Below are 19328 nucleotides of genomic sequence, written 5' to 3' on the forward strand. Positions count from 1 at the left end.
TTGACACATTTTGATATACTGCAGTCAGAGCAGTTGTGCACTTACGTCACATATAATGACGCAATCAAAAATGATTTGTATGTCAGTATTAAACTAGATAAAGATGTCATGACGTAACTACATAATTGCTCTCACTGGAATTTACCAGAAATCAAGAAATAGATTTAAAAAATATATAAATAAAAAATAATGTGTTTGACAAGAAGAAACAAATCTGTTCTAATATTTTAACTAATGTTCAGAATCTAAATAGTTTTCCGATTGCTGTTAGGTAACGAAGTTTTTTAAAACATAATTAAAAAGACATTTTTAAGGCTCAATTATAACCAAAAATATGGATTTAAAATATTGTAACACAATCAAACTCGTTTGTTACCAATTTTTGGGGGAAATTAAATTTCATAGGCAACTATCAACCTGACACTGAAGCACTGTAAAGTTAAGTTTTCTCAAAACATTTTATTACGGAAAGTTATGCAAAATACTGGTTATCAAAATTTATTTTGTGTTGTGCTTGTATATATTTACTTTGAAATTGATTTAGACAGTAATGTTATATTTTCTTACTTAATTGCTTATTGCTTATTTAATTAAAACGGAAAATTATTTCCCATCTTATACCTCCAAAGTACAAATGATTTTTTGTTAATTTTTTCTTCGGTGGCCTTGATAAATTAATCAGTTCACATTTGTCTCAATTTTACCCGATAACGAAAACTTTTTCGGTTTTCTAAATGGGGCGATTTAACTGCTAAGGAATTCGGTTTACTCATTAATTCCAAGATGATATCCAACATGATATCTTAATTAAATGCTGATATACAGTAGTTCCGTCAATACGATTATTTAACATATTTATTACGATGATTTTATATAGTTGCTCGAACCGTTACAACCGCTACAGATATCGGTTTCGTCTGAGATACCGAAACATTTAAAACTTGGCAAGTGTTTTAAATAGCCGCACTTGAGATAAGTATATGTTAAATTGAAACATTTCTTATATCTTTTTTTGCAATCATCTCGCATATATGCATAATAAAATGGAATTGATCTCGTGAGGATGCTAAAACAGAACTGGCAATCCGCACTCTGTAAAACGTTCTTTTTTTATAAAAAAAAAACATCGTTCTGAGTTTACGTGGCCGTCAGATAAACACTAACTTTTTCACACACATTTAATCCAATAAATATAACGAAAATTGTAAAATTTTACATTTTACAATTAAAACAACAGATTCAAGTAACACAAACATTTGATCGACTTTAATCCAGCAGTTCAAACAAAGAAAATATGTAGGAGGCTAGCAAACTTTTTTTTCAAATAAGGCTTTAACGACAAGAGGCAACATTCGCACTAATAACTTTGGGTATTGTTATTTCTACTGATAATAGGGCATAAAAAAATCTTGATAATGAAATAAGACATTAAATAAATATTAAATTGATTTCAGATTCAGATGTTGTAGGGTTTCGGCAATATTTTGGTCAAAATATCCCACTAAATTTCCATAGAAAATACAAGTTAAGTGTGTGGAGGTCACTGTTTAGAAAGAAAATGACGTAACGTGCAGGTGTGGTGCGGATGATCAGTAAATTCTTGAATAAATATTGCAAAATAAGATATTTAAAGTGCCTTAAGTAGATATAATAAAAGTAGAAACAATAATAGGTAATAATTTTTAGTGAATTTAATGTATAATAATGACCTACAAGGGAGAAACACGGAAAAGTGGTTTTATAATCTGAGTCTTGAATATATCTTGATATTTATCCAATGATTTACGAATATTTTACAGCAAAGTTTTACATTAAGCAAATGTTACGTTACAACTTACTTCCGCTATGGGATTAGTAGTGACACCTAATCCGACCTGGATTGTGTTGTGTATAACTGAATTTTTGAATACACTACCAAAAAATAATAAGCAATAAATATGTTTTTCTACTCCCGTCTGTAAAATACCCAATTACCCACCGATCTAGCGTGCAGGAAACGTCACTTTACCACGTCAGTTCCGTTTCCCACGAATTCGAGCCACTTCGGACATTTCCGGGATTTTACCGCACGGATTTGGAAGCAATCGGACGTTTTCGGAGATATTTCGCACGCCTTGAATTTTGACGTTTGTCAGTTCTGACAGACATGTCAGTGAATGTATTCGTGTTGCTTTGCGAAACTGTACCCAAAAACTAACGATCGTAGAAAAAGTATAGTATGCAACACGTTCGGCAAACTTTTTAACTCACTCGTTTATTAAACACTCGATCCGCTGCGCTCCGCTCGTGTCAAATAAACTCGTGAGTCAAATGCCGTTTACCGCACTTGTTGCATAATATACTATTATACTTTCAAACTATTATTAGATCATAAAATTAAATGAAAATCAGATTGGGAATATCGTACAGAACTAAACATTAAAAATGATAAACATTGTACTTATAATATTGTGTATGAATGTATACAATTATCAACGTATACAATTCAGTTCGATTCAAAAATTCAAAAATTCAGTTCGTTAGATTCTGATTCTGAATCGTAACCCAAGATCCTCTTCTTTGCTTATTCTAGTCCATTTCTCTTTCTTGCTCAATTACCGCTGCCTTTTCCTTCCCCCCAACCCCTTTGTTTTTCTTATTTTCTTTTCTCTATCTTCATCATTCTCCTTTTGTACGTTTTTTATTTTTTCTTCATGTTTTCTTTCTAGTGCTTGCCCTTTTGGGGTGTGCGTTAAACTAGTGGGACTTTATGTTGGACGGTAAACCTACGGTAAAACTTCACTTTGAGATTTAGACTTTATCTCATTGAGAATAGAAAAATATTAGAAAACAAAAATGCATGCAAACTATTTATTCTTACAAATTATGCGGAATTTTCCCAACAAGGAAATTATAAAAACCGTTTTACACAGTAACCCTCACGGTTTAAAACACGTATGAGTTAATGGATTTAACGCTTTCACGGTCTGCTTAACATTATAAATAAACAATAAAACCAATTAAAATTCGAGCCCGCTTTAAGACAAAAACCGAATCTTTTCATTCTGAAAACCTACGTTGTTTGCAGATACTAACGGACAACAAAGAACCTAAACAAACTCGGAACAAAACAATTACGCCTATTTCTTTAACGCTAAACAAAATTTAACCCGAGACCGGGGGGATCCTTGTTTTGTTCCCATCGACAAAAAAGGGCAAAATTACACGAGATGCTCTTAAAGCCGTATAAATATTCATTAGCATAGCTGTACTCGGTGGATTTGCAGTTATATCGGACCGTGGCAGACCTACGCAGATACGAAATTCACTCTTTCCACGTTTTATGCAAAAAATCGTATTAATTTCCGGATTCGGGGCGTAGTTTTTAATTTTCGTTTGGGTCTTGATTTATTTTTCTAATCGAATTAGTTACGCGCTCGCTTTATGCATGCCCGGGCTTTTACATGCATTTTCTACATCGATTAATCGTCGGCACGTCTACATTATGATGTGACACGATCGACGCACCTCATGTTCTTTCGTCGCCGTTTCCAATGAGACGATTTCATTAATATGTTATTGATCCCCAATAAAATTTGCTGCAGGCTTTTGCAAATTGAAAATAATTTGGATCCCGTTGTGTAATCGATTTGCTCGATTTAGTTGCATAAACTTATAGCGTAAGGGAAACAGGATATAAAGGGTCACTCTACGTCGTCGATTTGTTTGTGGATCGACCAAAAGTGATTTATCATTATCATTATCACTGAGTGTTCGAAGTGTTTTCGGAGCGCGAGCATTGAAGATGCCAAGTGAGATTTTGGCGAAACGTCTGCAGGATTCCAGTCGGAGTTCAACGAGCGAACGGATGATATCCCGGAATTAGTGTCATCATATATATATATATATATATATATATATATATATATATATATATATATATATATATATATATATATATATATATATATATATATATATATATATATATATATATATATATATATATATATATATATATATATATATATATATATATATATACATATATATATATATACATATATATATATATATATATATATATATATATATATATATATATATATATATATATATATATATATATATATATATATATATATATATATATATATATATATATATATATATATATATTTATATTTTCAAGTTCATTAAATGACCACCAGGCTACGTAATTGCTATATCGAATTGTAAGCCTCTATGTTATTTTTTTTTTATGTATTTATTTATTGCTATCTTTTATTTTTTTAATTGATTTATTGACTTATTTATTTAGAATATATATATTATATATATATATATATATATATATATATATATATATATATATATATATATATATATATATATATATATATATATATATATATATATATATATATATATATAACTTGCTATATGTACCCGAATACTAATGGTTGTTAACTGTAATAAGAGATTGATATATTATTTGCCTTTTTTAGTTTTTAGTTTGTTAATTTTAGGTTCGAAGTCCTATACGGTAACGAGTAAGAGACAATAAATATAAATCTTAAGGAATCTGACAATTTAATAACCTGAAAACAGGAAATTAACGAGAGCTAATTCTTATTGCGCAAAGTATGAAATTGTATATTGTATCTGAAGGCTGAACTGGAAATAAGATACTGCGACACACCCATTAAGCAACAATAACATAAAAGTTGAATGAATAAAATAGATATATTACATATGTTTTCTTGCTGTAGCGGAAGGTCTGATCAGATGACCGAAATTTTCTTAGCGATACCGAAAACTGGGTTTACTTAAACTTTAGGTGGTATTTATTTTTGTAACACTTTCCGTACGTTCTACTTGACTATTATAATCACTATCGCGTAATGAAGAAATTGTGAAATTGTACTAATAAGCAAGCTGGTTTTTGCCTTTTTCACAGAATAGAATACAACATAATTATAAACAAGGGTAATCGGCATATTTTGATACTAATCATGTGTGACATGTTAGAAAATGCTAAAGAATAGTAAATTATGCAACCAGTGCGGGAAACGGAATTTGATTAAATGACTTAAAAAGTTTATCAAACGTGTTGCATACTATACTTTTTCTACGACCGTTAGTTTTTGGGTGCATTTTTACAAAACAACACGGATACATTCACTGACGTGACCGTCAGAATTGACAAACCTCAAAACTCAAACAGTGCGGTAAAATCTCCGAAAACATCCGATTGCTCGCGAACCCGTGTGGTAAAATCCCTGAAATGCTCGAAGGGGTTCGGATCCGTGGAACAAAAAATTCACGTGGTAAATTGACGCTTCCCGCACTCTAGATCGATGTATAATTAGGTATTTTACAGAAGGGAGTAGAAAATAGTATATTATGCAACAAGGGCGGTAAACGGCATTTGACTCACGAGTTTTTTTGACACGAACGGAGCGAGTGTTTACTAAACGAGTGAGTTAAAAAGTTTACCGACCGTGTTGCATACTATACTTTCTCCATGACTGTTAGTTTTTGGGTAGATTTTCGTAAAACAACACTACTACATTCACTGACATGACCGTCAGAATTGACAAACGTCAAAATTCAAAGCGTGGGAAATATCTTCGAAAACATCCGATTGCTCCCAAACCCGTGCGGTAAAATCTCGGAAATGTCCGAAGTCGCTCGGATTCGTGGGAAAGGAAACTGACGTGGTAAAGTGACGCTTCCCGCATGCTAGACGGGAGTAGAAAAACCTTTGTACTTCGCGAAAACTGGTTTGAATAAAATCAACTTGCCTATAACTATGTAAATAACAACGAAATTTCTTGCCGTTTATGTGGAACAATTTCTGGACTAATTAAAAATTAAATCTCAGTGGTTAACTAAATGGCATTTGTCATTGTTCCCAAGTAATAGCAAAATATTTGAGCACAATTACTAAACGAATCTCATAATCAGCAGTTTTTGAATGTTGCCTTGTTATACAGAAAGACAACAAAAACATTTCTGAAATACACATTCAGTGCAATTACAGCACAAGATCTAGCAAAAAAATATCCTACTCGTAGACTAAAAGTGCTTGTTATCTGGATATTAAATTATATAAAAAGTTAGTAATATTACTATCTATTACTAAATAAAAGTTAAGAAAAATATTAATAGATTTAAAGCTAGACACATATTTAGATTATATGTTTATTATGACGACATTTGAATTTGTGGTTTGTACGAGCCCATATACTTATGTAATTTGAAATAAAGCAACACAAAGTTAGTGTGAACTGCAAATGTGGCTGTTACTCAAACAATTCGATACTTGCCTTACAAACTTTGGGAAACTTATACAGATTTTTTCGAGTATATGAGATATCTCTATGACTTTTGTACATTTTGTATGATAATCAACCAACCATTGCATCTCGATTTACTACGACTTTGTGGGCTTGAAACATTTTACTGAAATCGAAACGACTATGTGGTTCGTCACTGAAACGAAATTAAACAAAACAAGCAATATCTTTGAACCGGCAACAGGTAATAATGATTAATGTGTGGACATTCGATAAATAAACAGAATTTATCAGTGGGAATTACAACTGCGTAAATATATATATTTATTTAATGAGTTTGTGTATATTCGAATGAAACCATTCGGATATATATAAACGCTTTTCGGCAAATTTAGATAATTTACTCGAGGCTATCCGGTTTGTGCAAATCTATACATGCTGAAAAAAATTATATAGGTGCCCTATACAGTTTGTTTTTAATGAGTATTTAATAAATGTTCGGTATGGCATAATGGGAAAAATAAAAACATATAAATATGACAAATATGCTTCAGTCCGGTATTCAGTTTAAATTGTCAGAATGGATTTTATAAACAATAATCAAAAACAAATTTTCCACATGGTACAACAATTTTTTAGGAGGGAAACGTTGACGAAAGAAACGTATCAAGTTGAACCGGTGGCGTACCTTTTTTTTGGAAATTCCTCTTTCGAAAACCCCTGTAGATGTAATTAAGAAATAAATTAATAAATCTGTTGAACCAAAAATGTCCTTTGCTTGTTTACAGAAATTAGAATAAAAATTACGAAATTTTTTTTTCTTAAAACACCTTGTAACTCAAATTTCCCTATAGGCAAATTTAAAATTATTTTCGTGTTGCGATATCTACACCATCTGACTATGCCAATAATACGGAAAGTTATTCAGCAACAATGAGAACAAAAATTGAGAAGGTCCACTCAAAATGCTGTAGATTTAAAAATTTGTCTTTAACCAATGACATTACGGTCTTCAGCAACCATCTTGGCTGTGTCGTATGAATGGGTGTCTGACATAGAAAATGGAAGAAATATTATAAATTTTTTGTTTATAAAGTATACCTATTACGTTTTGCATTATTTGACACATAGCTTTTTTGGCGCAACTTAAGCTTTAATGTATCGAAATTACATATTGTCCAACGAAAATGCAAAAAAGACAAACACATTATTGTTAAATTAATTTTAATTGTCTTGCTTTATAGGCCAGTTTATTGTTTCGGTTAAAATCCTATTCCTTTATGTTCCAGTGACTACAGTAAACTCGTTTATAACGTACATGATGACACTATACTCCGGGATATCATCCGTTCGTTTGTTGAACTCCGACTGGAATCCTGCAGAGGTTTCGCCAAGATCTCACTTGGCATCTTCAATGCTCGCGCTCCGAAAATACTTCGAACGCAGTGTTCGGATTAATACGATGGACTAAACTCATTTTCCAAATATTTTGCACTTACGTGACTGTTCTGCCGGTGCAGCTAATATTGTTTAATGGTTATATGGTTTCGTCAGATAAAAAGAGTATTTGTAATTATAAATGAATTATTTCCGTCAAAAAAGATGTTTTATTCATTTTTCCAATTTTTCTAATTAAATAAGTCAATAAATCAATTAAAAAAGTAAAAGATAGCAATAAATAAATACATAAAAATAAAATAACATAGAGGCTTAAAATTCAATATAGCAATTACGTAGCCTGGTGGTCATTTAATGAACTTGAAAATAATATTTCCTTAATAATTTTTTTTTCAAATTTCTAGTTTCCCCAATCCCTTACTGGGATACCTGCTATAACAGATTTCCCATCAGTTTTATCCGCATTTCTAAAAGCAGGTAATTTCTGAAAAGTGTGATGAATTAATATAGAAATCAATAATGCTGTCCACTAAAAAAATATTGTTGATCATAAAGATTCTTTTATGCCGTAAACTTTTACGCAGATGGGCAATATTTATCTGCGGATGTGGAGCTGACGTTAGGTGTATCCCCTGGCGGCACACGAAGAGAGCCAATAACTTATTTAGTATGCATAGCCCCAATGGGAAATAATCGACTTGTCATGTAGTAAATTCGAAGAATCTAAGCCCTCAGTTTACGGCATTTAATTATCATAACAAAGACGTGCGTTAATTAAATTAAGGCCGATTTTATTATAGTGTTCACAAAATTGGCCGTAAAACTGTACAAGTTAGATGTTAAGTTATTCCTAAAACCCAAAGAAATGGAGTGTCGATTTTACGAGGTCTCATGAAAGTGAAGCGTATTGTTGCGACACGGAATAAAACCTAGTTTACGGAGAAGGCTTTCGGTTGCTATTAATTAATATTTGTTTTCAATTAAATTTGTTGTTTTTTTATTGCCATCGGCAATTGACTTCAATGTGGAAAAAAAAGAGAGATTCACACATTTTTTATCAGGAGTGTATGAAAACTATTAGTAGAAAGTATGCAACATGTTGAGAAATTTCTTCAGTCACTCACACACTCACAAATGTGTATCAATGTCACAAATGTGTATCAAACTATATACTATTATTTAAAATAATGCTTTAATTTTTTAATAAATTGTTTTTATTTCTACCATGAAAATATGACGACTATTTTGAATATATTAGACAGAGATCAATTTTTGAATTTTTGTATTTCTCATAGAGCTTATTGGTAAATTTATAGTTTTACTTATTTGATTGCTGTTTGTAAACAAATTAATAATTGAAGTAATAATAATTTTGTTTTTGTAGGTTAAACTAAATCGGTATAATAAAGAATTGAAAGTAAAATTTGATGCAATTCCACCCCCAACGAATTCTAGAATGACTATTGCATGTTCTTTGTTACCATTACCACTACAATTATGATATGTATTCGCGGCCATCGCTACTTGAAAATCTCTGGGGCTCCTAGACTACCGTCCTTTGAGATGAGAATGTACGAAAGTTTATGTTTTCCATGAATTCAGAACAGGGCGTAAACTATCCCTACAAGAACTCCGCTAAATATAACGTGGAAGTTTGGAAATAGTTTTTGTTGTAAAACTACCCCAATCACACTTAGCAGCAAGTTATAAACGACGGTATTTTTTGTGCGTCTCCGTATCCAGTTGGCTTTAATGTCGAGAGAGGCCGCCGAAGCTAAAATGTTCCGGTAAAGCGGCAAGAAATTACTTTTGAAGAAATCGGGCCGTTAAATCGATAAGTCTAATTTTTCTTGCTCGGAAAATTAAAATCCCTGCCCAATTTTTAAATTATATCGGAACGAATTTTAAAATATTTAATTATTGTGCGTTTACCGCCTCGTTGGATTTTCTTTTTGAAACGCCTTAAGGTTACTGCATAATAATTTCATAATCGCGAGATCTGCACACTGCGTTGTTTAAAATTTTTAACTCCCTTTAAGATAACTTTAACACTATACAAGAAGAAACGGTCTGAATTAATTAAGCTATTAATTAAGGAGTCGATTTATAGAATTATTCACAATGGAAATAGCGTAAACTTCAAAAACTGATTTTGCTGACACACAGTGACCTGTCGCAATATTAGCGGTCTTTTGGTATGAACTTCAATTTTTTTTGTACTAGTCAATTTTTAGAAAAACGAGTTTTTTTTCTCTTTGCCCGTATGCTCTTTACCCAATTGGAACAATAATAGTAACAATAAATTTATAATGTTGAAAACCACTATCAATCTGATTCTAAACACGTTACATTAGTGACTACTTACTTAATGAAAACAGCCAAAGGTATTAAACAATATTAAAATTAAAAAAAGATATTGGGTAAATGCTAAATGGTTTGGTTAGTTTGTTACATTTTCGGTAAATGGTATATGGTATAATGAATAATAATATATAATATAAACATTAACAAGCATCATAATCACATGTAATCACTGTTATCACATGTAACAAAAAGAAACGCGGTATCTAGAGATGATCAACAACTTTAATTAAAAAAAATATATTAAGTTACTTAGCTTTTATAATAGCGGGAACTTGTTAATCGTTAAACATAACGGGCTCTAAAAAGGGATTAATGGGAACAGAATCCAATTAGTGTTTCGCATTCAACACGACATTTCGTTTATATAGGCCTGCGGATCAAATTAACCTGTACTTGTTTAAGACTCCAGTTTTCCTGGACTCAAGCCATTATGCATATTTATACTGGCATATTTTATAATTTAATGATTCAATAAAGAAATATGTCAATCTTGACACTGAAAATACATAGTGTGTTCATAGGTTTACAAACCTAATAAAATCTAATAAATAAAATCTACATTAAGTAACGGTAAAAATTGATGCGCCTGTGCATTTGACTCCATTTTCTTTCTGAAAAGCGATTTCCAAACACTAAACTCATTTTCCTAGAGATCTGGGCACATTTCAACAAAAATACTGCCGTAAAAACGGTTCATCTAAACTGAAACCTATCGAGTTAACTGTCAGAGGCGATGTTGGTTGTTAAACGGCGCTAGGTTTTATTATGTTGAAAATAAATTCTGAAATGACCGCGCATGCGCATATTAAATGGCAAAGGCAAGCCTCTAAATAGGGTGTAAATTATAAATGGAACGATCTTGATTTTCTCAGAAAGTATAGAAAAAATAAATGAGCACAGTCTAGCTATTTTAAAAATTTCATAGATGCTTCCTCTTCAAGGGGTGAGATTTACCCTACAATTTAGTTAGAGTGGAACCTCTGATTAAAGATCTTTACAAGTAAATGAAAATTTTAAAATTTTGTTGATTAGTTTTTAAGATATTTACAATTTTCGAAACATTTTGCGGAAGTCTTGATCTAGTTACTTTTTAAATATCCCCATACAAAGCATAATGGGCTTAGATCTGGAGAACGTGCGGGGCATTTCGATCGATCCGCTTCTTACAATCCACTGTCCGGAATATCTATTATTAAAAAATTCTTTTAGAAGAGCAGAGTAGTAAGGAGGAGCACCATCTTGCTCTAAATGTTGTTTATGTTATGCTGGCGATCCTTTTCAACCGCTTCAGTTTTTAGGTTGTGGATATCGCTTTTCAAAAACTGTAAATGAATTTACCCATTAATATTACCTGGGCCATAAATTGGCACAATTAGACCTTGGTCAAGTACGCAAACATTTATAGTTTTTGTGGGTGTTCTGTATGAGCTTTGGCAAACCCGAGCTGATTTGGGCCGCTTCAGTAGCGGCTGTTATGTCTGTTTACCGATTCGTTTAGGCTAAAGTAGCATTCGTCAGAAAAACAAATGTAAGATAAATGGGCATTTTTAATTCATCTTTCAGTCATTTGATCGCAAGATTATTGCCTTCTGTCGCCGTCATTTTCGTTTAGTTATTGTAAAAGCTGGATTTTATAAGGGTTATATTTATGGGAACGCAACATTGTATGAACTGTCATGTGAGATATTCCTGTTTTAGCAGCCATCTGACAAAAGCTTTGATTTCTTTCAGCTTTAACATGACCTAGAATAGCCACTTTTGTAGCCTCGTCTCATACTGAATATTTGCTTAGAATTAACTTACCAATGTAGCAGTGCCTAACGTTTAGGAGCGGATGAATAGCGTTCGAGCTGATTCCATTATTAATTATAGGTTGGATAGAATAAATCATTTAAAAGCTTTCGGGCATCTACTGCGTTTAGAAAAACAAAACGATAATATTTGATCCAATTTTTGTTATTTGCAGCTATTCTGGTAGAGAGCTACTTACGTGCTCAAAGTAATTTGATAATGACGTTATAGTCAATTTTGTTTAAATAAATTAGCGAAAGGAATGTTTTTATGCCAATAATTTATGTCAAATATCAGAAAAATTATATAGCATATTTTTAAAATATTAGGAGAATCATGTTAGTAAAGTCTGTTCATAGATATAAGAAAGTGACTAACTGATACGAATTAAGGAAAAACCCAGGCAAGCTGTAAGAATGAAATATGGCCGAACAGGTCCGTACTTTGCTTAGAATTTAATTATTTGGGGTTTTGCTAAGAAAGATACTAAAGAATATTTATTTATGTATTTATGTTTTAATCTAAAATAAAATTACAAATTATTTAAATTACTTAAAATTATTTACATAATATATCAATATCACTTCGCTATCATCGTCTGTAATTATTATTTACTCTATCTTTCTATATGTTTAACAGAATTTGCACAACTTTGTGGAGGGATGTTAAAAACGTCGGTTTCTATAAGTTTGAGGACATTGGAGTTAACACGGGGGAAAACATTGTTACGACGAATGGCAGATTTCAGCTGGTGCCAAACATGTTCAATGGGATTAAATATACAGTGGTAAGATGGAAGCCTTAAAACTGTATGCCCTAGACTTTTTGCACAATTATCACAGACGTATTCCTTTTGTAGATTCAAGCTTTGTAGAACCTCAATTAGTTGCTTTTTGATATAATCTCCGTGAAAATAAATGTCGTTATTATATATGTAGTTTTGGATTGTTGCTTTTGTGTCACATGAGGAAGGGGTTTTAGTCAACTGTCCACTGTGATAACTTGCGTTGTCTATTACAATCCCGCTATTAGGAGGAAGAAAGTCCATTTGGAATCCAACCATCTTTAGAGCCAGCATGCAAAATAGTTTTTCTTTTACCTCTTTTTGATGGCGCGTTTGTTTTACACTAATCAGTTGAGTCAACCCAACCCTTTTCCGGGGTATCATAAGTGTCGAACCAGGTTTCATCCAACAAAATAATTGGCCTTTGTTGTTCTCTGTAAATCCTAATGTTTTCTAGATATTCCAGATGCTTGCTTGCTGGCACCACGTTCAACAAGAGTCAAATAAACATTGTTTATAACTTCGTTAGTCTCAATAGAATGGTGTTTTCTACATTTGGGCGGGAGCATCTCCTGAGATACACTAGACTAGCACATATTTTGCATAATTCGCACACGATTCAACACACGCTGTATTACACACGAAATAAGAATTATTTCTAATAAACTTAAACTAAGTAGTATACCAAACCAAAGAATATTAAACACAGGTAGGTATGAAATTATTTTCTAGTACGGACCACAATTTTACCTGAATTTAAATTCCGAAACTTTAGGTAATAATCTTGTCGCATTGTATGTTAATGACCACCCTTGGATAATCCAATTCAGAAGCAATTGGTCACTTTCTTATATCCATGAACAGACATTACCTTCAAAACAAGATATCACTTGACCCACAATTTATAGGTGAATCTCACCGTCAACAAAATATTAAAAATAGCCAATGTCCTCATTGCAAACAAAATCGAGGTGTTTCAGCTTTTTAATACTTTTGGAAAATTTACTTCGAAATGTGCTATTAGTTTTCACTATTAGATCACGGAACCTTATGACGCATCATCGAATACATACTTGCACCTAGTTTCAAAATTTAAGCCACCCGAGAAATGATTTTTTACTTATCAAAGAGTTTATAAAAATATGCTATAAAGCAAGTCATGCTGCACGCTAATTTCATAATTCATTTAAAATAAAAAAGAAAATCATTGGGCAAGATATAAAAAAATTTAACACTATTGTGAACTAACCAACACAACATCTTAAAATTAAATATGAAGAGTTATGCCTTGAAAATTTACCCTTACTTTTTACTACTGCTACTACATATTAGAATAGTGAAAATCGGTACGTTTTAAGTCAGTAATTCCTAATAGTACTTCTTGAAATTTAACCCAATTAATTGTGGCCATGACCACTGTTGGGAAAACTTAGGTTTTTATTTAAACAATAAATAATTTTTAATTTTTTGAAAAACATCATGAATTTTTTGATTTTTTTTATTCTAATTAATTTTTTTGTAATTTCATAAGAATATTTGCAGCAATTACAAAATATTTTAAAGCCGGTGTAAAAAATATAGCACAATATATACACAAAGTATTCGTCAGAACGCGCTTTTGACAAGAAAGTTTCTGTGGCGATCTGTTTTTTCCTCGATCTTTATATTATTTAGTTGGTGGTTTGTCAAAGGAATGAACGAATGGAAAATAGAGCATTGGGTGAAAACATGTAAATGGCTGGAAGAATTTTACACTAATAAAACACATCAAATAAATGTGGGCGTAGTGCGATTTGTAAAATCTGCAAGAAAGAAATTCAAATGATAGTTCAAATACTTAAAGCACAACATGATGTTTGTGATAATAAGCAGCAAGAAACGAATACAGTTAGCTAAATAACATTTTGTTTTATTATTATTTATTTCGTTTTTATTTAACTTTCCATCTCGTAAAAGGTAGAAGTATAGTATTCATAAAAACATGTCCTTTTTGTCTATTCTTGCCAAAAATTTGTATTCGTGTATATGTTATTTATGTTAATGTTTATAATTTTTGGATTCTTACTAATATTTATTTTTTACGATACATAAAAAGAGTATTTCGTATTCATATCGTATAATTTCTTTATCGTAGGAAAGAATGTACACGATTTTCAACGTAAAAAAAGTTATCCCTATAAATTTCATCATTTCAATCATTTATTAACAAGTTTTTAATATTTTTATATTTTTGTTGGGCACTTGATAGTTTTGTAGATCTTGCTGCTACATCGTCTGCCCTCGAGTTCCATGACACTCACGGAAGATTTGTCAAGCCTTTGGAAGTCTACACAAAGTCTAAACGAAAAAAAAAAAAGAAAAAAATTGAAAATCAGCCTAATTTGAGTAGTTGGAAAAGAAAAGATTGACTAACAAATAGCAAATGCATTTTTGCTACTAATTCGAGTTTTCGATGCATTGAAAACGCTGAAATAAAAACAGATATTCACTTATTACAACCTAGTTATACGTCGCCATAAAAAAAACGTTATCAACAAGCCTTTTAGATGGCATCTATGAGGAGGAAAAGGCAAAATGTTTTCCTTCTCTGTCAGGACAATGTGTGAATATGTCCATGGACGGCTGATCAAACGTCTACAATGAGCCAGTTATATGTGCAACAATAAAATAATTCCTAATAGTACTTTTTGATATTTGACCTAATAATTGTGGGTCATGAGTCATGACCACTTGACCATGGTTACAGCTAACAATAAAGATTTCTCGCTAGTCGAACGCGCAATTTGATTTCTTAACTGACAAAAAACTTTAATAAAATCCACACAGTGTATAATAATTTAGAAATCATTATCAATGATTTTTATCGCTTGTTATTTGAATTAAATATCATTAAAAGACGAAAATTCCAGTCTTGTTTAATTATTTTTACCCTAAATAACGATTGAAATATGCAAAAGATAATATAATAGATAAAGTTTGTGTGCAGTATTGACAAACAGAAATTTTGTCCGTTGCGAGTTCCGTATTAATACTAAGCCGTATTATAAAGCCTTTGAAGTTCGAATTCGGACTAAGGCACTTTGTCCGTTAATTATAACTTTCGCCTGCATCAAATAAATTTTCCAAAATTCGCTTGGACCTTATGTGAGTTTCCTCCCATTTTGCCATTTTCACAATATACGATTGTAAACATGGAGTTGTGAAATTGGCACCCTATAAATTAGTGAAGAAATTTCAATTTATTTCTGACACGATCAATGCTAATTTGAGCAGTAAAAATTTAAAATTTGGAACTACCCAAACTAAAAAAATTTAATATTTAAATGGCGTTTACAATTACCAATGATTGACTTAGTTTAGTTCTAAATATACAGGGTGTCCAAATATTGTGTCAATCTCGTTTATTATTTGTTTCAGGAAAAAAAAAAATATATATATATATATATATATATATATATATATATATATATATATATATATATTTTCATGTATTGATTCACGGATGGAAAAATGTAATGACACTATATTCCGGGATATCTTATATATATCCTGTGTGCCTTAGATTTTTGACGCCGTTTCCGACATCCGTAATTTTATTATTTTATTTATCCTATATCCGGAAACATCACCAAAACTTGGCCTTGAACTTGAACTTAAATGGTGAGCTGACAACTGAAAAAAAAACAAACAGGCTCATTCAAGGCTGATTGGATCTGCTAATTTCACCAATCTTGTCTACCATAAGTACAACAAAATGAAAACGAGAAGGTTCAAAAATCATGTTCAATTTCAACCAACTTAATGGATACTGGATAACTGGATAAACAAATAATATTCACGAATTTAACAATTCACGATTTTCCAAAAAGGAAAATCGGCCATATCGGGTGTTTAAAATTCGATCCTCGTCATTGATACGATCCAGAAAATTAGAAAACCGTGGCTCGAATAGGGACAGTAACCCTAATTATTTTCTCTTAATTTTGATGCCTTTGATTTGAAAAAATGAAATTTTCTGTTTACATTTTCTACAAATTTATTTGATATTCCGTTACTTTATTACATTTCTAATAACATATTGCAAGTTTTGCTTGTAAATCTAGACCGTGTTCGCCATTGTAAGTGAAGCAGAAAATTTCGGTCCGCAGACAACAAACGCAAAGATTCAAAAATAAACCGAAATAAAATTATGAGCTTATAAACCCTTGTGATGCCCAAATTATAAAAATGGTGCTCGTTCAATAGCTTTTGAAGCTTAGATAATTATAACATTTGTACAAATTTTTGAAAGTTTGAAATTTGGTCTGATATTGGGTAGCAGCAAAAAAACAATATATTGCTTTCTGTCTTGGTATTCGTAGATTAATTGCGAGCATGCAGCCGATGACGAAGATTTTTTTAAAATGTTGAACATTTAGATAATTTAGAAACTAATCATTTCCGGACCTATGATTTTTTTTCTATTCTTGGGATAATAAATCTCCCACCGAGCTGTGGCGTAAGGATTTTTAAAAAATATTGAATACTTGCAGATAGTTCGAATCGTTTATACAGGGTGAGTCAAAATGCAAATTATTAGTTTTCGTAGACAAACTTAAACACCCAGTATATTGTACTTCCATCAATTACTCCTATTAATGTATAGACAAAAGATTAAGAAGAAAATAAATATTGCCTGACGAATTAATACGAAATATTTCTTTGAGTCACTATTTGGACATCCTGTAGTATATAGGATTTACAAATCTGCCACATACATATAAAATAGCCAATAGATAAAAATAACAGCACAGTCTGTCTCTTTTTAAGCAACAGCAGTATCCTGCAACATCGAACAAATTCTAAAGAAAATGTGACTATGTAAATAGTGCACTTTAATCTTCATGTTCCACCTAAAAGATGTAGAACTATTCTCGTTTTGCCAGTCTTTTCCACAACTGAAACAAGTGAACTTCATTCAATATTTCTTTAGTCTTTCAGTCTTTTTCGTGAACTGCCAAATACTTTTGTTTGAATTTTTACATTCTTGCAACTGAAACAAGTTTTCTTCTAGAGCCTTTAGACACTTTAACAATAGAATATTGAGCAAAATGTCAATTTGAGACGTCAGCTTCATTAGACCCAGTGGCAGTAGCTCCAGGCATTTCCAGCAATTTAGTCACGAGCGGATGTTTTCAGTAGATTTTAAAAATACTGTTATTTTAACGTTTGCCATTTCTGATTAATCTGCGTTTATCGCGTCCTATGGCACCACAAAAGTTCTGGAAATATATTTTAATACCATCATTGCCTACAGTTTGTCTAAACAGGAAACATGTAATAATAAAATTACAAAAACAGAAACAGAAATAATTATTATTCTATATACTTCATTGAAAACTGATGAAAAGCATGCAATGATCCGTTCTCGAGCACTTAAATTCAAACTGATGGATCCAAGCGCGCTTGTCTTGGAATATATTTTTTTTTTAATTAAATCCATAATTGGGATTGATCTATTTCAAGCCTGTTTTTAACAACCTTAATTTCCAAAACGATATCTAAAATTATACCGAACCTTGTTAATTTAAGCCAGCAGAAATTCACGCAATAGACGGTTACCAAGTTACCTAAATTAGCGGTTCCCTGCAACGTATAATCAGGCGGCTCGAAAAGGTACCAAAATATCACCTCCATTAAATTATTGGTTGCCCTGTTGTTTTGTCGGGTACTTAAATATCTGGCCCAAGGTGGGTAATTAGTTTTAAGGAATTCCTGAAAACTGATGCCCAAATGATATTATACGGAGGTTCATGTACTTGCACGAAAGAGCTACTAATTTATTTAATAATATTTCTATGCACGTCAATAAGAAAATAAGTATTTACGCAGTTGTACATATAGAAAATTAATATTGTTAGTAATCCGGCACTAAAATTGTATTGCAGGAAAAACACCTAATGGGATAATGATCTTGATATTTTATTTACTATTTCTTTAGAGAAAAAGACAGACAGATAGAGAGAGAGGGAAGGAGAGAAAGAGAGAGTGAGAGGAATATTGTCATAAAATTCTGGGCGTGACCAAATGAGCCTGTGTTGTACTTTTTGAAGATATTAATTGCACAGTTTTGACAGATCTACATGAAAGAGATAACAACTTTATAACTTTAAAATGGAATACCCTGTATATAATCCTGTTTTTATACTCTGCGCAAAATTATTTCCAGTTATTTCTAAAGAAATTGTTAGTAATCATGGCCAGCAAATTAGGAAGTTGTTGGTTAATGTCTATAAATAGCGCTACCCTGCACTTTATGCAAAGCATACCTAATTAAAAGCTCTGTGGAAGGGTTAAATTGGTAAATTAATTTTATTTTATTATATATTTTATTTTTTTTATAAATTTATTTTTTTTTCAAATAAAAACAAAAAAAATAAACAAAATAATTATTTGGAAATAACCCAAACGTATTCTTAAGAAAAGGGTTGCTAGATATTAATTTTTTTTAAATACGCTTAATAAAAACGGACATAGGGGAAAACTTGAATCGGTAGGTATAGGGAAGCTTTAACAAAACTGATAACATTTGAAACTAAGGTAAAAATTAGTTCAAAGATTCGGCAAGTTCACAAAACTTTTGAATCTTGTACGAAAAACTTACTTAGGCAAATTAGTAAACTCCCTAGTAATACATCTGACTATATAGTCCAATTTCCGAAATTATAAAA

This window comes from Cylas formicarius, unplaced genomic scaffold (genome assembly GCF_029955315.1).
Source record: "Cylas formicarius isolate icCylForm1 unplaced genomic scaffold, icCylForm1.1 PGA_scaffold_10__41_contigs__length_53128322, whole genome shotgun sequence".
NCBI classification, from domain to species: Eukaryota; Metazoa; Arthropoda; class Insecta; order Coleoptera; family Brentidae; genus Cylas; species Cylas formicarius.